The sequence below is a fragment of the Harpia harpyja genome, chromosome 2 (genome assembly GCF_026419915.1).
Source record: "Harpia harpyja isolate bHarHar1 chromosome 2, bHarHar1 primary haplotype, whole genome shotgun sequence".
NCBI lineage: Eukaryota > Metazoa > Chordata > Aves > Accipitriformes > Accipitridae > Harpia > Harpia harpyja.
This window is the reverse complement of record NC_068941.1, coordinates 53385919-53404835: the sequence shown is the minus strand read 5'-3', so window position 1 is coordinate 53404835 and position 18917 is coordinate 53385919. Positions and strand designations below refer to the sequence as shown.

General features: G+C 40.5%; 1 protein-coding gene across 2 annotated transcripts in view; it reads right to left on the bottom strand.

Annotated features, from left to right (window-relative positions):
* The window catches only part of STOX2 (storkhead box 2), a 148511-nt gene that overhangs the window by 40204 nt on the left and 89390 nt on the right, over positions 1-18917 (bottom strand). The gene's annotated exons all lie outside the window — the stretch shown is intronic.

Sequence of the window (18917 nt, the reverse complement as noted above, 5' to 3'; positions counted from 1 at the left end):
CCGATATCTCTATCTTGAATAGATGCAGGAGGTTCTATGACCCAAACATGCTTTGTAAAAATAGTGACCAGCACACATATGCTGAAAACCAAAGCTGTAGAGCAAATCAGAAAGCTAAAACAAACCACATTCTCTGCTTCTTTTGGTTCTGCTTATAAAATTATGTCTGACTATATAGTCTTAAAAAAAAAAAATATCAAAAGCAAACAAGAGAATTAGTTTATAAAGGCAAAATCACAGGGTAACAAAAGCTGCCTGCTGTGGATCCTGAGGATGAATTTGAACTTTGCTCTGAACCTGGGCTGAAGGCTTTCTTCACAAGTGTAAATGGGCACCTTGGTTTTTAGGGCCTGTGTGTCTCACGCTTCATGGGCATCAGCGACATGTACAGGCTAACCACACCAAGCTGACTGATGTTTAGGAGAAAGCTGAAGCAGTATTTGTGTCACAGTAACTCGCTGTTTGGGACGCTGCTGATGCAAGCCCTGCTAAGACATGGGAGGTCTGCATGCTGTGGCCAAGAATCAGCACCATGACCTCATTCTCCTCCAGCGCTCAGGCACGAGGGAAGCCGAGATTGGACTAGCAGCCAATTAACCACTGATTCAGCCTGAATTTCAATGTTCTTCCCTTTATGACCTCACTCATCGTTTGAATTACTTAAGGAAACTGCACAAATGCTTTTATTCCAGACTTTGACATGCAACCCATTACTGGAGCTGGCTAACTTGAAAGAAACGGAAACTTGCTGCTTGAGCAATGGAAAAAAAGATCAAGAAGGTAATGCAGCAGAGTAATACCAATTCTGAAAGGCAACTGCTACCACTCTAAGCAAGACGGAGAACTGCTGCATGGCAGCAGAAGTGCTAGGATCTCCTTCGCCCTGCAACTACACACTGGAAATGCACACACAATCCACAAGACCACTGGCACAGCCCTTTCATACTAAACAAATAGCTGAAAGAGTAAAGAAAAAAAAGCTGAATGCAACCCTCTATAAATCCAATTTCCCCATGCCAGGCAGTATAAAAGAGCAACAGCAGGTGGTTCCTACGATCATGCAACCTCTGGCATGCAGGAAATCGCAGGGCAAGGCTCAGTGTAGAAGCTACAAGCCAAGACAGTGCAAAGGTTTTTAAAAAGGCATACCACCATACTGTGTCCAAAGCATTTTCTTGCCTATACATCAATTTCCCATAGTATTGCTTTGGCTTCTCTGTTTGCCATTAATCTTTGGGACCTTTAAATGCTGGCAATCGTCTTTCCTTCACTAATGCCACTGAAACCCATCACTTCCTCTGCAAGTCAGGTATGAGGAAATAGTTCTTTAGTGGGTGACATCAGCAGTGTCTGGCGTTTTACAAGATCTGGAAGAAGACCGGCCCTGCCCCAAGGAGTTCACAGCCTAGTTCATACAGAGCCAACATGTTTCAGATACAATCTATGAGGCCATGGAAGCATGAGATCACTTCCTCCTTGTGATCTTCAGCTTTACATACTTATCAATTACTTCTATTTAAAAGGTTCCTTTGAAAAAAAAAAGAAAGGAAAAAAAAAAGGCTCATGATGATTTTATCAGTTTTGGTATTTGGCTTTGGGACCAACCATGTACTTTCAGTTATTAAACCTTCATGATTCCCTTCTTCCTCAAGTACAGGAGGAAGAACCTGGCAAACAACCAGGGAGGACAAGATGACTGACAACAGCTTACAGCTAAACTAGCAACTGCTCAACCAAATTGCACAATCTGTAGAAGTTGTGCCACGACTATTAGCTTAAGGATGATAAGCCTACAATCAAAAGCCATCACTTCTGTTTGCATCTCCTGTTTGTGTTTAAAGAACATAAGGAAAAATCTGGTGCTCACGTATTTCTGCAGTATCTGAAAGCAAAGGATTCCTTAGCTGTCTCCACATAGTTTCTGTTAACTGGAAGCCTGGAATGATCTAACTACTACCTCCACATACAGGATCTGCCCAGATACTAAAATTCTGGATTTTTGCTGGAAGCTTACACATGTTTTTGCTCTTTTCTCCCTCACTGCTAAAAAGAAAGATAATGGCAAAGATTAAACTAGGCTAGGCACTCAATTTGTTCCAACTTCCTACCTCTCCCAGATGCAGGTTCAAAAACGTCAACCTGGACCGAACTAACAGACGATCATCAAGCAAATTAGTTACAGCAAGAACCAAATTTGAGGCCCTGCACTGACCAGTAAGAACTCCAGGAGAAGATTCTCAAACAGCACACCTGGATTCTTCCACCCACCAGGAAAAGCTCCAGGACAGGTCCAGCACACCTAATTCCTGCAGGCTAATCGTCAGGGTTCCCCAAACGGCACCAGGAAAACAGCTTTGATTCAAAAGCAAGGGGTAGTCAAGAAGACAGAAAGCTACCTGACATGTTTGTGGTATATTTAGTGCTGTGACTGTAACTGATGGAAATGTGCCTGAGTCAGCTTCACGCTACCCATGTGGGGTAACTCCCTGACCATTCAAATAGTTTTTATGGTCTGTGTTGAACACTGTGGTGCAGCAGTTACACTGCTTATGTTAACAGAGCTGACTAGGTTGGAGTTAGCTCTGGCCTGCCTATACAAAATGAAGTTATGCTTACAGCCCCTATTACTCAGCATATCCTAGACATATATTTGGCCCTTTTAGACATTTTTTTTTTTATTTTGAAATCTTAGCATCTGGAAAACCTTACTGAATAGTTTATGCAAAATGGTCTCTCCCATGCCAGAAATCTTCCATTTATAACAGAGAGATAGGGTTAAACAGGCAATAAAAAACCCCCTTGAAACACTCATGTCAGATGCATACATTAGAAATTATATACTCTTGTCTGTGCTTAAAACCTTACTAGGAAATCAGGTGCTTTTAACAGGCAAAACATCTAAATTGGCAGTGCAACCAGAACCAAACTCCCTTCAACAGCTCTGGAGAAAACAAAGCTGACCTGGGTGCTCACAATCAGCTCGCAGCATTCAACCCTTGTTCAGCTGCACTGCCAACAGGTACATTTGGGTAAGCCTCAAAAAGACCAAACCATCCCAGCCCAACCTACAGTGGAAAACGAAGCCATTGCTAACAACTATTTTTCAGCTAGATCCTCCAGACTAATACTGAAAATGCTGTTGACCGGATGTCATCGCTGCTACTTCAGATGGCATGAGGAATCTATCACCATGCCGATGGTATTTTGTGGTATTTCTCCTTTGTTCATAGGGAACTGGAAGCCCTTACACAGACAAGTTGTCATTTGCCAAAGCATTCATAGGTCTAACTGCACAACAGAGCTAACCAATCTAAAGGCTAACCATTGCGCTCTTCACCCATCCCAGGACAGCCAGCATTTATGGTTGACCCTCCCCCATGAGTTAGTTTAGGGAGCTAACCCAGCAAAAGGCTAGTCCTGCCAAAAAACCCCGAATGTTTTATGCCAAATCGTGACTGGGTGCCCTATTGGGACAGAGGAGGCCCTGTCTCAGATCAAAGTAGAAGGCAGTAGCCCACAGGCAATGCAGGTATGGAGAAACAGGACCTCCTGCTCGGGGGGGCACTGGCTGTATGTAAGAACTGTTCAGTTATCACGAAACTGCATTGTAATATGGCCACTCACCACAAAAATGACTGAGACAGTCACCACCCTGACAACAAGTCCACATGACAGCTGGAATTTTCAGAGGGCTTTAAAAAGGCTTACTAAATTCCATCTGGTTTCATGTCTATAGCACTGGTTTTATCTACAAAGGGCAAGTTTTACAAAAGCAAGCATAGTTTGTCATATCCAATAGACCATCGAGACTTGAACAAAGTAAGGACACATAACTGGAATAAACAAGGATGTAAGTAGCAAGCGCACATTCCAAGAATTTGTTTAAAAATAGTGCTGTTCTGACAGAGACAGCATGTACCCATTTTCATCAGTAGTACCAAGGATCTGTTAAAAACCATCACCAGCAATAACTGAGTTTCCCAAGGAATATAGTCTATTAGACATCAGATACTGATCATTCTAGTGGAAAATAACATGCAGGAGAAGACAGGCAGAATGCTGCATTTCTCCACCCGCTGCTGGAGTATCTCCCCAAAACAGGGATGACACACACAGTCAGAAGAATGGCTTCACATGAACGACATCCTACTGTGTAGAATACAACTCTACTGATATTAAAATGTATCAGAAAACCATACCGATATTGTGAAATACTAATTTTGGAGAGGAAGAAATACCATGACAAATGTCAGAACTCCCTGTTACTGCATTCCTACATGAAGTGTTTCTTTCTCTCCCTTCAAATTAGTTTGTTCTGAAAGGCTGCATTAGGTGAAGCAATATTTAAAATATTTAAACAGTCAAATTTGAAACAAAACAGTCTGATCCTGCTGGAATTTAGTATTTCATCTGATCTAAAAATACTGGGTTTAGGATTTTCTTCCACGTGAAATTTGACTACTTTGGAGCTCTGTTTCAAACCAGAAAACAATTTCCTTAGAATCTGAATACCTCCACAAAAATAGAGCTTCTGTCTACTAGTCAACCATATGTAAGCCTCAAGTTTTAAAACACGAGTTTCAACACACGTCCCTACAAGAATATCCAGTATCACGTATTTCCTCATGCAAAACTTAAGAATCTTAACACATTAGTTTTGAATGAAAACTTTCATTCAGTCTGAGCAGGATTTGAACGTGAAGCGTTTTTGCCTTGTTCTGCATCTAAATCCCTGTTTTGCTAGTTTACTTTGCGAATGCAATACTTGATTGATTTGCATGTGTTTATAAATATGTATGTACAACTCAGAGTAGGAAAGCAGCAACACCATTACATCAGCCTCAACACCTGCACCATGTTGACTGAAGCGGAGAAGATGGTCTATTGTTTCTCTCTCTTATTAACGTCTAACTTCCCAGCCTTACAAACTCTTTACTTCTCTGCCAGTAGCAGAAATCATGCTGACTCTATTTGACTTGTAATTTCCACTGCTTATAATTTCCACTGTGACTGGAAAGGCAGGTCTTAAAGAAAAAAAAACCAAACCAAAAAAACCAAAACACCAGTGAAAATATCTAACAAATACGCTTACAATTTTTATAATGACATTTGCCCCAAGTGCCCATTTGTGTGGAAAATGTTTAAATTGTTCCATTTTAAAAAGTCTACAGTCCTAAGGGAGCTTTTAGAGTTATATACAAAACATTTTCATGCAGATTGAGGGCATTAAGCACTTCATGCATGAAAAAAAAAAAAAAGAGCTTGAAGAAATGTTTCAAAAAGAAAGTAGGAATTTTTTAAGTCTGAGACAGAGATCTTGTCCATCACACTCACAGAGAAAACAAACTGAAAAGAAACCAAAAGGAAACAGCTGATAAACTACAGAACAGATTACTTCCAAAGACTCAGTCAGCATCTAACGTAAATGACTGTCACAGTAATTCTTCTTCTAATCTAAAAATGTAAACCTTAAAAACCACCTCATTTTGCACCACAGAAGTTTACCACTCTTTATGCTAAGCTATGCATTTAGGCAGAACAGACAGTAAGGATCCCAGACAGCCAATGCTGGGGGAGATGCTCACCATGCATCACCCAGAAAACAGTGGTGTTTCAGCAAACAGCAAATTCAGACAGGAATCAAGACCAAGACTGCTAGCCATGACAGTGGCAGGGTAACAATACAGCCTTCTAACAGGAACAGCAGAGACAAAATCTGGTTTTTAAATGGATGTAGAGCCATTTGTGAAAAGGTTTAACAGTCACCTGGAGCAGTAGCAAGAGATGGGACTCAAAGACCCCAAATGCATCTGTCTTCAAATTCAGGCCCCTACCAGAAGGCAGCTGTGGGAACGGTGTTAGCTGGAGAAGCATCTGAATACCTGGAAGACAGGCTACAAAGGAGCAAGCATTAAGACAAACCCCTGTGGGGCAAAAGCACTGCTTTGGAAATGTTTATTTTTAATTTCAAATCTTGATTCTGAAGTAATAAAGACAAGCCCCAAGTAAAGGAACCAGAACGGCAATGTTGTTGAGAGCATGATTTCATCCTCCTCACCTTGCGAGTTGCTTATCAGCTCAGAAGGACACTGTCAAGCTTAGCAGCCCAGGCTTGCTGCTGGAAGAATGTGGAGCTAGCAGGGTTTTTCAGGTCAGGCTGGGACCTGGTACAAGGCTGCAGATTAAGCAACTTCAGTGAGTGAGGCAGGAGTCTCAGGAGCAGACAATTTGCTCCTGGGAATAAGATTTGGAGTGCCTAACCAAGCATTTCTGTAGGAAGGGACTGCCAGCCCTCCATTTGTTCCTACTTTGATGTTCAAGGGATCAGAAAGGGTAACCTTGCTTTAAGTGAACAAATCATACTATGAAAACATTCTGTGTCACCAATTTCTAATGCATACAAAAATACTCTGGAAAATCGAGTTTTAGTTGCTGCGTGGCAAAAACTCCAGGACTGTTCTAAAGATCTGCTGTGGTTTTGCCTTAAAGTTCATCAACACTCACAGCCCATGAAAAGCTGGCATTTTCTCACTGCTAGTGAACATATCGAATAGCAATAATAAACAAGCATTGTGAAAAAAGGATCTAACTGGTGGACAGGTTCTTGAAACCTGGACACAACATTCAGGCATTTGTCTGTCATCTCTGTGATCTTATGCCTGAGCTCTGTGGTCAAGAATATAGATTATTTGCCAGTCTTTCTACTCTTATTCAAGCCCAGATCCTTAATAGCATCATTTAATATTAATTATCTATTACCAAGATGTAAACGAGAAAGTCCTATGACGTTGTTATTACCTCTCACAAAGATCAGCACCTAACACCAGCTGTTTTAAGTGGAAATTTAATGACTGGTAGTATCTCACAAAACAAGGTAGACATATACCACTGGGAATGTCCCCATGCCTCTGTTGAATTGTGCACCATTCTTGTAACAGTCAGGGCTATTCATTAACCAGCTATTAGCAAAAAAAAAAAAAAAAAAAAAAAAAGTCCATTAAAAAGTAGCACCAACTTTTTGAAAGTGTGGTAAACTAAGACACACCTAAACTTTAAGAGGCAGACAAGGATTTTAGCTAGAAACTTCATCCTGAACTCCTACTGTATCTAACTGGATCTTGTACCTTGTAGAGAGCTGCCACAAAAATCCAGGTAGATTCTGAGCATGTGGAAAGGAAAAAAAAAAAAAATAACAAAAAAAGAAAAATTATGATCTTTCAGGAATACCATGGATGAAGCCATGCAGCCTCTTCAGAAGAGAATCCCTCATTTTGGGAGTTAATTTTGTGCCGCCTTCTATTACAAACCCAAAGGATGCACACAAAACTGTACAGGTGAAAGTGATTTAAAATGTGTTTCTAATTATGCTCAAATGAGGAGCTGCTTCTGGAGTTATTCACACAAACTATTTCCGTTTGTTAAAGCCATTATCCTGACTCTCTGACTACTCCCCCTGCGCCGCCCTTAAAAGCAAAAAAACCCAGCTAAAACACCCCCAAAAAGACAGCGAACAATTTAAATGTTTTGATGTGACAAATGCCAGACTCCAAAACACGTAAATGTGCTCAAACAATGCACTTAAAACTCTCATCCCAGTACCTCACCTCTTCAAATAAACCTCCTGAGCTCATTCAAAATGCAAGCACTTTAAACATAGGAACACGGAAAGAACTTGCTAGCTCTCCAAAGAAGATAATGAATCACAAAGTTAACTTTTTGCTTTCAAGACAACTCTCAATCGTTGCTTCAATGATCTTGCTTTCAGCCTCGCCCTGTCCCGATCCTGTTCTGCTCCAGAACACACACAGAGATCAGAAAGGCTTTGCTTAAGATTCAGAAAGAAGATAAAAAACTAAGGGTGATTAGAAGTGTACTCTATCCTGCCTGAAAGGATTGGGGGAGGGCTGATGGTGATGGGGGGGAACAAAAGAGCACACATGATATAATGAGAAAGGGGAAATGAGAAAGATGAACAAGGGGAAGGGGAGCGGGAGGGGAGATCTGAAGAGTTAGGGAGAACAGACGAACTGCCAGTTTTTAAATTCCTGAGAGAAAAAACATCTACAGCATTAGGGAAATGGATGTAATTTTTTTAAATTTAAGCTAGAAGACAAAAAAAAAAAAAAGATTTAAAGGAGAAAGTGAGAGAGATACCTATCCTGAGGGGGTTCCCAGTAGATGCTGACACCATCTGTTATGAAGCGCTGGCATTTAAAGGGGAAGGTGTCTGGAAAATGCTTCTCCTCCAAAGAAAAACCGGACAAGTCTATGATCGGGGGAGACCTATAAGCAAGCAACCAACATCAGCACAATGGTCCATCAGCACAACAGTTTGCTACCCAGACCAAAGAGACAAAACTAACAAGCTCTTTACTTGGCCACGGGAAATGAAGGGATGGCTCTTTGGGGATGATGCGCAAAAATCACAGCAGAAGCCCTAGGCTGGCCCCCACCGCTGAACAGGCTGAGCATCCTGAATGCATATTCCAAGCATCTATTTGGATACAGGCCTGGGCTGCTGGCCTGGGGAATGGCAGGACTGGAAGCGAGGTGGAGTCCACAGCCTCCAAATACTGCTCAGCTCTTCCAATTGTGGGACAACCTGGTGCAGAGAGGAAGGATTTCTACCCAGGTTACTGCAGAAGTCAGAATACCTTCCAGGCAGCAGCACTCTCACTTCATCCCCATGACCTGCTATCCAAAATTGATTCCCAGGAACTCTTTTATGGGTTGGGGTTTTTTGGGGGGTTGGGGTGTTTTGGTGTTGGTTTTTTTTTCAGTTGGTTGATTTTTTGATTTTTTTTTTTCCTCTTTCTTGGTTCACTCTCCATTCTCAGGATGTAATTAAGGTTCAAAGTGAAGAAAGAAGGGGAACCAGCTCTGTGTCAGCAATTAGCTCAACATCCTGTTAATATCCACCCATAATCTCTCCTAATCTAGGCATGTATCACCTGAGAACTCTTCGTTAAGAAGCTCAAGACAGTTTATGAGACCCCAAGTAGATTAATTTTCTGGTGGTTGCCTCCATGGGTTACCGATCTCCATTTCTTGTTACATATTTAGTTACAAAGGCAACAAATAACGTCTCCTGTGAATACATAACCAGGTATTATACTTTACCTCCATGAACCCTATCCTCCTCATACCAGGGCCTGTACCCCCCCCGCCATGAGGAATATAAGCTTAGTTAGAAATGAGAAGCCTTGTTTTCCCATACACTAGGACTTCCTTTATTTTGCATATTTAAAGCACAATACAACTGAGTACAAGCAGCTAGAATTACCCCAAAAGTTTTGGGTTTTTTTTTTTTCCTTCCAGTTCTTTTGCTTGTTAACAAACTGGGTTAGTTTCACAGTCTATGGGTATCAGTGCTCAGAAAAGAAAAGATCAGCAAGTTATAGTCACAGCTTTTAACGAGTTCTCAAAGTTCCTTAAAACCCCATAAAACAAGTATCACTTACATCCCCATCACCTAGCACAGTGATCCATATTGAACGTGTGCCACGACAGCATATGCACACCATTTCCCTTACAGCACTGCTCAGTCAAGCCAAGCTGACATGTGAGAATATGGTACCCCACATTTCCATTTTTTCCCTTTTCCCAGCCTCAGTGATGACAGGTAGCAGGTCTGTAACCCAGCTTTGTCTTGAACATCCCCCAGGCAAACATTACTGAGTCTAGCCTTGCAGACGTCATGGAGGACTTCAGTAGCCACTGTGGTTAAGACAGTTCTGGCTATACTGGTAGCCACAGTGATTTGGAGGCAGACAGGCAATTCCCAATTTTGCCTTCTGCCTTCCCAATGTCTTGGGAAAACAGAAATTAACATCAAACCACTAGAGAGAGGTGACCCAAATGCTAAAAAAACATACTACATCCTTGCTGCTGACAGGACCATTCATTACAGAACGGAGGGGCTCTGTCTACCTTACCAACAGTTTTCTCCATTTATATACATACTCTAACACACACACAGGTTCTCATCATCAGACAATGGCTGAATAACAGAAGGTTAAGAATCACTCCAATCTCTTTTTTTTTCTTGTTGATATTTTTTAAACAAAAATCAATTCAGTTTATGCATCATTTATGGAGGTTGTTTTTAACTCAGCTGTTCTGCACATAACTACAAGGATAGAAAAGGTAATGGCTCTTCTGCACAAAAGGGAATAAAAACTCCCAAAGGATGATTTATTCCACACTCCCCAAATTCCGAAGTGAGGTCTCTCTTGCAAACTACAGTTAATAAATGGATTCTTTGCCGCATTATTGTTTCACTGACAGAATTTACTGGCAGTATAAAATGTAGGAAAATATTTTACTCTGCATATATTTTGCACCTCCATCTCTTTTTGCATCTTACTTCTCTTTGAGTACACTGTTTAGAGCTTAAGGCTTCACGGTATTTATAATCCTTTATTTTCTGTGCCCAGCACAACGGTACCCAATTGCAACACAAATAAATAATTACGATAAGAATAAATCGGCATTTTCTCTTCAGCTGCACACCAGGCACATGAACCTTGGTGAAGTCTCTGTGCTTGCAGACCCAAGACTTGCATTTCTGGTCATGGGCAGGTCATTGTCAGTAGAAAGGGAGAGCTGGGTTGGGTTGGGATAGAGAGGAAGGGTCAAGTCCAAGACTTACCCAGCAGAGGTCAGGCTAAACCAAAATTTCACCATCATTGTGGGTCCTAAGAAATTGTCTCCTTAGGCCCTTCCCACTGTTTCCCCTCAGAATCAACCAACAAGTATTTCTACAATGCGACACATACCTACGAGTTACTGTGAGAAGTTAAAACAGCAAAGGCTCAAGTTTGTTGGCCAAAATACTCTTGAAAAAGACTGAGACAAAAGTATCTGACACCAAATACTTCAAGACCTCAATATTATCATTGGGCAAAAGTATATTAATTCAATGAAATAAGAATGAAAACCCATTGTAGTAGTATCAACAAAACATTGCACTTGATCTCCAAGAATATTTCAGCTGAATTTTGCTCAGAGACACAAAGCATAGTGAATGCTTGCAAAAATACGTATTCATATTAGTGTTCACAATGACAGTTTTCACAGGAAAATCATGAAGGGTCTCAGAATTTGGGAGTCATCTGTCCACAAAACAAGCAAAAGCATCACGTATGGTATTTAACCCATAGCACAAAAAGCAAAAGACAGACAGAAAACACTTCAAGCAAGACTCATGGAGATAAAGTAAGCCTGCATAATGTGCTCATATGCATGACAAAGACTCTATATAGGAGCCCACAGCTTTCACTTAAAACTGTAAAAACACTACAAAAATCTAACAAAGCAGATGCAGACAGTGTTCAGTACCACAGTACGATGCATTCGAATAAACTAAATGGTACAGAACAAAAAAAGCACAGAAAAGTAAAAAAAAAGGTGCAGAATCAAATATGCCTGTGTATTTTTGATATATACACATACATGCAAACATGCATTACTTGTTGAATAAACTTTTGTTCTACAGACAACATAAGTGTTGGGGGTGAGACTTCGAGCAGGTGAGAAAGATTTTAGCACAGGTAAGATGTTCAGTACCATTTCTTATGACAGCCAATACTAGAATATTGCAGACAAAGCTAATCATGCCCTGAACATTGTTTAAATCAAGGGCTTTGACACCTCATCCAATATTAAGTATGGCAAGCTGCAATACTGCATTTCACAGGGGAAGACATCAGAGCTGTTATGCAGCCACTACCTTAGGTACATAAGGAAGCGAAGCACCTTAAGTTTGACTTGGGCAGAGTTGGTGGGCAGGGGGTTGTTTGATAAATATATATTGTTTAAAATATAAATATAAATCCAGGACACTGGATTGTAAGAAAATAAAAACATGGTCATGTAAAAGCTACTGCAAGGATGCCAGAAATGGTTCTTTTCTAAACGGAAGCCACACCATATGCAGCTTCTTTAGCATGCCACTCCTGCAAGGACAGAAATGGCTACATGTGAAATTCTAGAGAAGTAACTTACAAACTGTTATATTTTTTTAGTCCAGCAACAGCTTCAATTGAGGATGAAATGAAATACAAAATGCACTGTGGAATGACTAGTAAATACTACTGTTACCCTTTAAATACCTCTTCTGCAAAGCAAGAATCAATTACAGTGCTTACAAAAGCTGGAGCAGTCTCCCTCATAACCTGAAAACCATCTACTAGAACTTGGGATGAAGTCAAAAGGGAGACAAAATTCACAACATGAAAACAAGACAGACACCACCACTGCTCCTCCAAACACAACCCATTCATCTGGGCATCCAGCAGACAATTTTGCTTCTGTCTGCTATGCCAGCCACCCTTGTTCCACCGCCTGGCTAGTGATTAATCACTCTTCAGTGCAGTAATTCAAACCTTGGAAACAGAAAGACACTGTGGGAATCTTATGCTTCACCTTTTAAGTGCTTTCCTCTACCAGTGAAACTGAAAGTAGTAAAGCCATGTGGTATCACAAGACAATATTTCTGACTCCTGAAAGATATCCAAGACTTTGTGGTAAAGAGGTAAAAAAAGACCCAACCCATTATGCATCTTCATATTAACTACTTAGCTGCCATTTAATACTTATCACATCCATTGAAGAAACTTTCATTGAACTATATATGTGAAGAGAAACACTTTTCAAAACCAAACCTACGACAAGCATGTCATACAAGCAAAACACTGTTCTGTGACGATGTGTGCTGATATCCCAGCTCAGCCCTGGCTGCACTTTGCCAACCACAGAGCTGCCTCCTTATGTTCTGCTTTCCCAGTCTAGAATTCAATGCACTGTTGCTATCACCAGTTTGTTGTCTTCCTCCATGCTCTTTTTGACAGGTCTTGTTAAAAACTAGCCAAAATGTAAGCTTGGTTTAGACAGGCAAAATACCTCACTTGTATGAAGGCAACCACCAACCCTGCCTCAGTAAATTAAATTTACAATAATAATAAAATAATGAGAACCATTCTCATAGGCACATCTGAAATCTGTTGCTAGCTATGAGATGCAGCCCTAGCTAACTCTAGCACAGGTCCACCTCAGAAGGCAAAATGCACAAGATTTGAGAACAGGTTTTTTTCCTTCTGCTTTGTTTATTCTGGATTATGTCACTACATCCTTTCTTGGGTTATTCCATCAACTGGACATAAAACTGCACAAAAAAAGAGAACAACGATACACACATATTATGTAATCCATGAAATCAGTATTTTTGCAATTAAAGCAAGAAATGGCGTAAAATAGGCCTAGATTAACAAAATATACTTCTAGGTAAGATCATTAATGACAAAACCGGGTAGTCTTGAATTAGGGGTGCAGTTTATTTTAGCACGGGCTTCAAGCTTTTGCTTAAGGCCAGTGTGATTTGCATGTACTACTCCCCAACTAAATTAACAATTTAATTTTAAAAGCATTGTTTGTGCACAAATATTCAACTCCACTTGAAAGAAACAGCCTGTATTCACAAGGAAGAGGTTGGAATGTTATCACCTGAGATCCCTTCCAATCTGAATTTTCCTATGATTTTGACCCTCCAAGTCTTCAGTCGGATGCCAATTTGTACAGGCTACTGGGATGACTGGAGGCAGGGTCTGGAATCCAAGACCTGCAAACCCCTATTGAAAATACTTATCAGTTCTCATGCTAAACTTCTGATGCATTTCATGCAACAGTCAACAGTGATCAGTATCAGGTCTCAAATTTGCAAACTCTGATATACCTGTATCCTGTGACTCGCACTATCACCTTGGATGTGTTAGCAACAGTGGTTCAATTAACCAGAAGTGCAGAATCTGGGCCTTAATGCTATCAACTTATGCATATTGTGAACAGAATATTTATAATGAAAACTCAACAGTCAAATCTAAGTAGAGTTCTTGTTATCTTTCCTAATGCATCTTTAGATTTTGCTGATGATGCTATGGGTTTTGTGCATGTTTGGGATTTTCTCCTTTGTTTTGCTGGCAGGACCAGGAAGTCCCAGGGCTGAGACTGGTGGAGAGGCAGCGTTCCCAAGGACTCTACAATAGAGCAGTGTTTCCTAAAGTAGGTTATGTGAAGGACGAGCAGAAAGGCACAAGAGGGAGGGGTGACTGTGGAAAACACAGATGATGTCATCCTTAGGATGAGCAGATCTTTGAAAATATATGGCAGCGATTTATCTTCCTAGTGGGAGCTATGCTTCGAAAAGTTGGTGAAAATGCAGACCTATCCCAGTGTTCCCTTGTTTAACTAAATCCTTTTAACCAACTAGTTCTGGAAATGTGGACAACCTGGTTATAAATGGCCACGTGCTTAGCTTTTGTCTTAAGCCTATACCCAGATGACCCATTTTGCACATTTCAACCAAGAATAAAGTGACCTCATTTTCAAAAGTGCTGAGCACCAGCTGTTCCTATTGTGTCCACAAGCCACAATATACGTTCCCGTTTTCAAATTCTTGACCTCAAAAGAATTTTCAGGCAGCAGAGTGACTATATGTTCTTCCACTTGCTGTATGCCTATTTATTTTAGTTCAAATATAAAAGTCTGACTAAACTACTTTAAAATCCTGAATGCTCTGAATTCAAACAAGTACTCTTGCCACTGGAACAGAGGTGCAACATAAGCCACGTGATTTTTAAATATCTTTTTTTTTTCACAGAAGAATGACTAGATTAAAGGTCAGAGTATTTTAACCTTAACTCTTTGTTTCTTTCTTCTTTTCCTTCTTTTTAATGAATGGCTTAAGAATGGGGGAAAGGTACATCCCAGATCATTTAACATCTGAATTTATATTTCTGGGATGAAGTTTCTTTGCTATCTGCTATGTAAAGTTAGGTCAACAAATTCAAGATTATTTTACTACAGTTGTCAGCTAGCAGTGACTTTTACACAACAAACATGCACTTGCCTCTAGTTTTAAACTGTTACTTCAACATACCACTGTCATCTTGGAAGCCAAAATATCACATTGCTCTTGCAAAAAATAAACACAACTACCTTATTTCTCCCCCAAACCGTAAGATTTCAGATCAGCAAAAACAACAAAACAGCTTACCCACAAATAACAAAACAAGCCATGCCAATGATCAGTGCACAATATTTGGTTTTGATCTTTAAATTAAGCTGTTTTTTAATAAAAAGGTAGCAAGAAAAACTCAACATATATCCAATTTGCTACAACTTCTTGTGGCATCTTTACTGAGAAGGCGCTCTGATTTACATTAAGCTTGGTCTGTACAGATCCCAGTAAAACATCCTGACTAGGTGTGAGGGAAGTACCACTACTTTTGGGCGCAAATAAATGTATCCATATAGAGACAACACACATATACACACCACCTAGTAATAAAAAATTAATAAATATTCTCTCTCCGATTACAGTATTTTAATATTCATAGTAAGTAACTTGAAGAGCAATTGCTTGTACCCCAAAATCCAATAGGTCTTGATATCTTGCTTATGTTGATTAGTCAGAGCTCTGTTTTGATTCCCCTGTGAAAACAAACTTGATCTTGCTTCCTGAAACCTTCAAAGCCTCACACTTCAAGCTCTGCCTACATGGTATGATAGCAGAAAGCAAAGTTGTGGGAAGGGACCTTTTCTGAAAGCAGGGTCATCAGTTGGGGGCAGAGAGCCCAGAAGAGGTAAGGGTGAAATAAAAGCAGAAGGGTCTCAGGGTAAAGGCCAGGAGCAAAAAATGTCTTGCTGCTGCAGAGATGCACTCTCATTTGAGAGAACCAGAGGTAAAGCAGATGTGCTGGTAGCTCAGAATCAGTGGCTTAACCTGTTTTTCTGAAATTCTCCTTATACTTGCTGACATTTTACAGATCAAATTTCCTACAAACGTCACAGGAAACTATCTGAAAGTTGCTGGCAAAGTCCACAGGAAAAGGTAAAAGCTTTATTTTGGAAATAATTCAGAATAGAGCCATTCACTGTCAGGACACCAACAGTCCTGAGATATTTGAAGGTGTTTTAAAGGACACATTAGGGTATCAACAAAGGAAACAAATAAAAATGTAGTCTTTCTCTTGGTGACACAATCTTAGAAATACACCTTGTTTTCTTGGTGTGAGGAAGGTTTGTCAGTGACATTTTGGGGGAAAAAAAAAAAAGGCTATAAATCCTGCAAAAATGCAGCTTAAAAACCCCTTGACATGTCAGTACTCTCGGCTTCAGGGTTCCTGAGCTATTTCTCTACTCTCGCTTGTCTGATTGCTCCTCCAAGTACCACAACGCAGCTCCCTCCAGGCAGACTCAAATCCCCTTTGTAAAACTGATGCTAAGCTGTTTCTCTCAAGAGCCAGGGGCACAATAAGAATTTCTCAAATGTCATATTGGACCCGTGGTCCACTTGACCAATTGACCAATGCCCAGAGAGGCAAGGCTAGAAGGGTAGTTTAAAAAAAAAAAAAAAAAAAAAAAAAATCACAACATGGAAGCTGGCAAAGTACTGCTAAACATGGAAGGTGACATTAAGAAGCTACGAACCAGCACTTAAGTACCAGCAAGTTGCTGGGTTTCCTGTCTCTGGCTACAAAGTAGTACCTGCTTCTTTGGATTCACTGGTACCAATACAGAGTAAAATTCAGGAAATCTGACATTGGACTTTCTACTTGTTCCCAACTGCAATGTGGGGAGTAAAGAGTAAAAAGAGTGAGAAGTAAGGGAAGGGAAAAAAAAGTTAACCTTTGATTAGTCAGGATGAGAAGCATAGGAACTTAAGGAGTGCTAGGTTTGAAATAAAAAAGAAACCACTTAAAAGCATGTGCACTTACCGTTAAGACCATAAAAAACACACCTCTACTTGTTCTGTACCGCTGATGCCTTGAGAACCACCAGAAAGCACATCCCACCTTTGACCTCCAAAGCCAGATCACAGTATTTCTGAGGTTTGCTCTACTGGTGAGCCACAGAGCATTTGCTCATGTCACATGAAGAGCTGGCTGGTGTTGTTTGATGAAATCTCCTAAGAAAAGCTATAAATCTAACATTAATTTGTTACCTAATGTTATTCCTCCGTGTAAACTATAGCTGCAATCACAATGGAGACATTATTGCAAACAAGAGATGATAGTCTTTTATAATCATGAAAGTGAGGACAAGCAACATAAGATTCCAACTTCTGTGGTTCGCACACTAAAAGAAAAAAATCTCTGCCATTTTAAACTATACAGCAAACATTAACTTTTTATCTGAATGCAAGCTACAAAAGCAGGTTATGCCTTTTGCTCTTTACAGAACAAAACCAATACAACGAACCCACACGTACCAAGAAAGATCTGAGCATAACTGATTTCTAGATCTCTAGAAACAAGCCCTGCCTCAACATATTCTCACTGCTGCTCTGATCTGGTTTCAGGCAGCTTTTACAAGTATACAACACAGCAGGAGCCATGGGATATCCAACAAATTAGCTTACACTATTCCCATCCATTCACAAATGCTTGGTCAGACAGGCTTGGTGGCAGGCCATCAGCTCCTTGTGCAAGGGGTCTCAGAGTCCCACCACCCTGCTCCTGACCGTGGGAACAGCAACCCCGCTGTCATCAGAGCCCTTTGCAGCTGTGAAAGAGGTTACAAGAGGGGGGTGTAGGATTTACACTCATATAAATATTTCTATACAAAAGACTTCCAAAAATGGCAAAGTTGACACGCAAATGCTAAAGACAAGGTTTAAATGCAACTACGAACATCAGCTCTTCGCAATTAAACTCATTAGACTTTGGCCTTTTCCTTCTGACTACATTATTTTTGTGTCTTCAAAGTAGTCAGGCCAAAAAAAATACCCAAAATGCTCACACATAAAACCCAGCTGCTTAGCATATTTCATTACCACACTGACTTCAAAAATAGTGAGCAATTTAAACCTGCAAGCCACTTGGCTTTAGCTAGAGATAAGTGCCTGAGATAAGCGAGGTATAATTGTTCAATGTAATACCATAGCATGTTTTATATAAACATTTGCTAACAATGCACTTCATACATTTTGTTTCAGAGTTGTGAAATGCTGCTGAATGTTCCAACTTTATTTGTGGCCCATTCCTTTGATATTTACACATTCAATGTTCCCCTTGATGCTGCATTAAATAAATTATCCTACCCACAAAGTAGAAAGGGGCACTTACGCTTTGCAACAGAGAGCATAGCCTACAGGTTTCTAGCAGTTACCCAGCTTATTCCTCTACACTGCTGAAGAGGCAGGGGAAAATCTTAAAAGAATTTGTTAGTGAAGAGCTCTGAAACTGGGATTAACAAAACAAACCTTTTGCTCTTAATAAAATGCTTTGGGGTTAACCATAACTTTTCTATAATCTAACTACTAAGTAAATGAAATACTCTGAAATTAGGGCCCCCCTATATTTCTAGGAGACATGTTTGTAGACTTTTTTGGGCGTCTGGTTTCACAATGGAACATGTGGTGTGACACTGCTGTCTCTCTTAGCCCTGCACTGTCAGTTCTTCCGCATCGTAACTCTTGGACAATATCAAGCAAATTTGACAGAGGGGGAGCAGTCTCAAAGGTCTTATATCCCCACAAGTTTTGGTGACCCATCACAAGATGTACTGAGGAAAGGCTGAAGCCAAAGCTCAGCCATCCTAAGAGACAACAGAGTACCCACAAGAGAAACAAGCTCTATGAAAGAAAGTGACGGGAAAACACAGCTCACAAAAACTTCCTGGCTTTCTTTGCTTTAATAGCTAGTTGTGAGTAACTACCACGGAAAGCCCTGCAGCCTCCACTCAGAGAAACCTCCCTTTGAACACTTGAGTTTTCTGCCTGCTTCACTCTTGCTTCACTTAAATATCAGCCTCTGGTCCAACTCCCTGTCCTCCAAACTATGGGTAAAATCAAGGGGAGGGACTGTGTCATGGTTTAACCCCAGCCAGCAACTAAGCACCACACAGCCGCTCACTCA